Source organism: Piliocolobus tephrosceles, chromosome 5, assembly GCF_002776525.5.
Source record: "Piliocolobus tephrosceles isolate RC106 chromosome 5, ASM277652v3, whole genome shotgun sequence".
NCBI classification, from domain to species: domain Eukaryota; kingdom Metazoa; phylum Chordata; class Mammalia; order Primates; family Cercopithecidae; genus Piliocolobus; species Piliocolobus tephrosceles.
In genome coordinates, this window is record NC_045438.1 from 152,560,786 (window position 1) to 152,566,064 (window position 5,279).

The 5,279-nt window shown below is 43.8% G+C and overlaps 1 pseudogene; it reads right to left on the bottom strand.

The window, feature by feature from the left end:
- Positions 1-4,865: 4,865 nt before the first annotated feature.
- LOC111541158 lies at positions 4,866-4,984 on the bottom strand (annotated as a pseudogene).
- Positions 4,985-5,279: the final 295 nt, after the last annotated feature.

Genomic DNA, 5,279 nt, shown 5'->3' on the forward strand with positions numbered 1-5,279 from the left:
TAAGCAAGAAGGTAATTGTAGCCTAAAACGATAGCCATGGAAGCTAGAAACGTGGGATGTTTGGTTCCCCTATAGAAACTAAAGATAATATCTTAACACATGTTTCCAGAGTTGCTTTTCAGAAACCTGACCCTGATCAAAGGAATCTGCCCACCATAGACCTCAGATAAGGGGGACCTAGGGATTGAACTCCGAGCCCCATTCTTTGTTCTAAATTTCTTCCTGAGGGACCTGAAGAAAGTCACACTCACGGGCTGGAGTCAACGTTCTTTTCTGCTGACCCCAAATTTTTAAACAAAGTTTTTGCAAATCAGAAAATCCTTGAATCTACCTATGACTTATAGCTACCCCCCAAAATATCCCACCCCTTTAGGCTGAAACCAAGGAGTAAGCTCCATGTATTGATTTATAATTGTACCTGTAACTTCTGCTTTCCTGAAATGTGACCCTAACCTACAAGCCGTCAAGGAGGTCAGGATTTAAGCGTTAGCTGCATAGTCCTCCTTGCTTGGTTCCCAATAAATAAACATCTTTCTTTCTCCTGCTGCAAAACTTGGTGTGGATATCTGGTCTTACTGCACCGGGCAAACAGACCTTAGTTTAGTTCTAAAAAAAAAAAAGGACTCACATTTATATTTTGTAGATGAAAGACTGAGGAAGAGAAAATAATCAGTTGTTTTTAAATTGGATTTCACGTGTAATTTCAGACCTGCTTAACTACTGCCTGAAAAGTATTCAAAGAGATGAAAGTACAGAAGAATTCTAGCCTAAAGCCCAACAGTAACCGTGGAGAGTCTAGGAACCAACTCATCAGCCCTGTCAGAGCCCATCAAAGATGAGATGTCTTCCAATTGTGGCGAGGTTCATGATTGTCTTGAAAACCAAAACACAAAGACCACAGAGAGAAGTATGGCAGCTGAGCGAACTGTGAACGGTTCTGCAGGTTAACCAGAGTTGGAGTATAATTCCGTCTCTCATAAAGTGGAGCTGCTTCAGACCTTTCTGAGGAGCAGTGGAGTGTAATGGCCAGATCAAAAATCCCAGTTCTAAAACTGCCCAGACCTTGGGCAAAGAAATTACTTAATATCTCAGAACCTAGTTCTCTCATCTATAAGATGAAATTATTAATATCACAATATGTATTCTCATAGGATTGCTGTAAGAATTAAATGGGGGTACAATATGCTAAATGTTTACTATTATGTATATACCACATGCTAGATATGCAGTTGCTGTTCCCGCCATGTACAAGATAAAGCACCTCTGAATTAGAAATGTTTGTATCTGTTGCATCTTTAATCCAGCTCATAGACATGTCTACCACCTGGAAACACAGTTGCCTTGTCCAGTACAGTTAACTCGAGCACTGTGGATCTGAGATTGTTGCATGGTATTAGGTTAAATCTAGAAGTAAACGGAGGCTCATCACCAATGGGTGTCGGAATTCTCATATTCCTCAGGTAAAGAATAAAAAGGTAGCACAGCTCCAAAAGACTTAACCTCATTCCCGATATGAATGCATGCCACGTGACAAGGTCAGAGCAATATGGTTTCACATAGGTAAATGTAAATACCAACTAAAACAAGTAAATAAAGAAAGGGGAGAAAATAACCTTTGTTCTTATTGTTTTCCCTTTTGTGTTTTAGTTCCAAATTTTTTGAGGGTCTTCTGGCTCTGGTGACTTAGGGTAGAAGGGACAACTCAGAGAGCTCCAAGAGGACATAGAAGAGCCTTGTCGCCTCGTGAGGCATTGGCTACCAAAATACTTAGTTACTAACTCCGTGCTTTTAGGGGGAAATTTGGAATTATGTCTGAAGAAAGCAGCAGAGGAGATCTGCATTAGATAGGATGCTGGCACTGAAATTTGGGGACTCTCCTTTACTTTTCAAGGTTTAGAATTACCCAATAGGGCTTCCCTTCTCACCTTACTAAAAAGACTCATTGCACAGCCTGATTTTGAAAATTCTTTCACATTTAATCACCTAGGAGTCAGGACCTCTAGAGCAGATCAGAACATTTGCAGGACAGTAATGACCATTTCCTGTTCATTTTTTGACTCTGCAATGAAGGCTTTTGTTTCCGTAACTTTTCCTGCCATTGGCAGCCCTTACACACACAGACACACACACACACACACACACACACACACACACACGGACACAGTCTTTCTCTCTCTAAGGGCTTAAAGTCAGCCTCTACTCTTTGTTGAGGGAAAGAATACAGAGAGAGGGAGAGAGATCAGCTTCATAGTCCTCCTTGCTTGGTGCCCAATAACAAACGCCTTTCTTTCTCCTTCTGCAAAACTTGGTGTGGATATCTTGTCTTACTGCACTGAGTAAACAGACCCTAGTTTCATTCTAAAACAAAAGGACTCACATTTATATTTTGTGGATGAAAGACTGAGGGAGAGAGAGAGAGAGACTGACTGACTGACTTTAACCCCTCCCTCAACTCTAAAATGTTTACTTGAAGCAGTTGTTGTCAATCTTGGCTACACCTTAGAATCACTTGGTGATTGAAAATCAGCTTTTAAAAATCCTTATTTCCAGGGCACATTCCAGACCAATTAAATCAGAGTCCCTAGGTGTGAGACCCAGGCATGGTTGTTTTTTAAAGCTCACAGATGACTCCAATGTGCAGGCAAGGTTGAGGTCCTAGTAAACTATAGCACAGGGAACAGCCAGCCTGTGTGGGCTTAGAGATTGTCGATGGCCAGTCCTTAGAGCACAGGAGTCTTTTTGGTTCTCCAGAACTCCTGTTATGGGGCCAGGACATCTTGGGTGGGCACCATAGTGAATATATTAGTCCACTTGGACTGCCATAACGAATACCACAGACTGGGTCACAACAGAAATGTACTTCCTCAGAATTCTGTAAGCTGGAAGTTTGAGATCAAGGTACCAGCATGATGAGTTTCTGATGTGGGGTTCTTTTCCTGGTTTACAGATGGATACCTTCTTACCTTGTCTAGCATCTCATCTTATAGGTTTTCTTATGGGATCGATCAAGTCAGGGTCCCACTTTTATGACCTCATTTAAGCTTAAATCCTTCCTTAGAGGTCCCATTTTTAAAGACAGCCACACTGGGAGTTAGGATTTCAATATGTGAATCTGGAAGATGCAAACATTCAGTCCCTAACAGTAGCCACAGACCTAACAGAATCTCTGGCCAATCAAGTTTATGTAGGCGGCATATGTTCCTGCTACCCATAGTGTGGCTGGTGACCAGCAGCAATTGTGTTCTCTGTGAGCTTGATAGAGATGCAGAATGTTGGGCCCCAACCCAGCCGGACCTACTGTGCTAGAATCTGCATTTTCACATGATCCCCATGTGATAGGTTTGTGCATTAACGTGTGAGAAGCACTGCAATGGACTTTCTTCAGTCCTAGCACCTCTTCTGATTCTCAGAAACTTTAGTAGATTAGTCTGCTGAAACCTGTTTCCTGGATCTCAAAGGAGGGCCCAAGGTTTCTCAGCTTTGTGGGCAATGGAAAATAAATCTCCTGGCTGGCGAGGCACAGTGGCTTGCGCCTGTAATCCCAGCAATTTGGGAGGCTGAGACATGAGAATCACTTGAGCCCAGGACTTCAAGGCCAGCATGGGCAACATAATGAGACCCCATCTCTACAAAAAATAAAAAATTAGTTGGGCATGGTGTGCACCCAGGTACTCGGGAGTCCCGCGTGCTCCGGAGGCTGAGGTGAGAGGATCACTTGAGCTCTGGAGATCAAAGCTGCAGTGAGCCTTGATCACACCACTGCACTCAGCCTGAGTGACAGAGCAAGACCTTGTCTCAAACAAACAATCAAACAAAATCCCTCTTAGCTATTGAATCTGAGGATTCAAGGTGAAAAGTCTGGAGTGACTCTATTGCTATCCACTCAATGCTCATCTTCCTTTTGCAGACTATCACCCTCCTCCCCTTTCCTTTATCCTCCGAGGATTTATTCTATGAAAAACAATCAAAATTAATGTTGAGCTAGTTGCAGCAAGAACTTCTGATAAATCTTACCTAAAATTTCAGTCCACTCCCACTGGTTGAGCAAGAGGCTGGTACTTCAGGGGCTCCTTCCTTTCAGGACCCAAGAGAGGCATGAAAAGGGCAGAGGGGAGATGAGGGCAGAGGGGAGATGAGAGTGTATTCACAGACCCACTGGCTCCAAGGACGAAACTGCAGTGACAGGGGCAGTCACTGGGTTCTGGGTTGGGTGAGGCTTTTAAAAGAAAGTGGGTGTGAGCAGTAGGATCATGGAGCTAAGGAGTCCTCCACACCTGTCTCGTCACAACCATTGTCTTGATACAGGTGCCAAGCAGATTAAATCTCTTTAGTAATTCAGTGTTTGTCAGTCATGAAATCTTGGAGAGGACTGGACAGTTAACACTAATGTCATTTTGGGGAAATCCAGGAAGACCCACTGGCACACCAAAAGTCATCCATCTAATGTGGATATCCCAAATCCTGCTATTACAGAGTCTTCTCTCCTTCCCTTGAAATTTAAAAGCATGGAGAATCCCTTAAGGTGAATAAAAATTTTCAGCTGTTTCCTCTGTGACAGGAAAAAGGGATGAGAGCATCTTGGATTTCTTTCTTTTTTTTTTTTTTTTTTTTGACGGAGTCTCACTCTGTCACCTCAGCTCACTGCAACCTCCGCCTCCTGGATTCAAGTGAGTCTCCTGCCTCTCCTCTGAGTAGCTGGGATTACAGACACATGCCACCATGCACAGCTAATTTTTTTGCATTTTTATTAGAGATGGGGTTTCACCATGTTGGCCAGGCTGATCTCGAACTCCTGACCTCAAGGTAATCTGCTTGCCTCGGCCTCTTAAAGTGCTGGGATTACAGGTATAAGCCACCATGCCCAGCCCCTACAGTACCTAGTATTCCCAGGTGGTCTCCCATCCAAGTACTAACCAGGCCCAACCCTTCTTAGCTTCTGAGATCAGACGAGATCGGGTGTGTTCAGGGTGATATGGCTGTAGACAGATTTCTTGAAACAAGGTTTGGGTGGGAGGCAGGGAGACAACAAGATCCCAAAGACAAACTTCACCTGCCATAGAATGCTGCCTATGACTACATCAGGATCTGCACTTGGGTTCTGAAGGAGGCCACCTCCCAGAGAGTAGGTACCTGCATCTTATGAGGACTCCATTCCAGCCTTGGTTTGCTCCAGACTACCCACACCTTTTAGAGGTTTTGGTCAATTCTGCTGTTCACCTCTATACTCCCTATAGACTGCTCCAAGCCACCACCAGGAGATGCAGCGTTTGCGAAGTTAA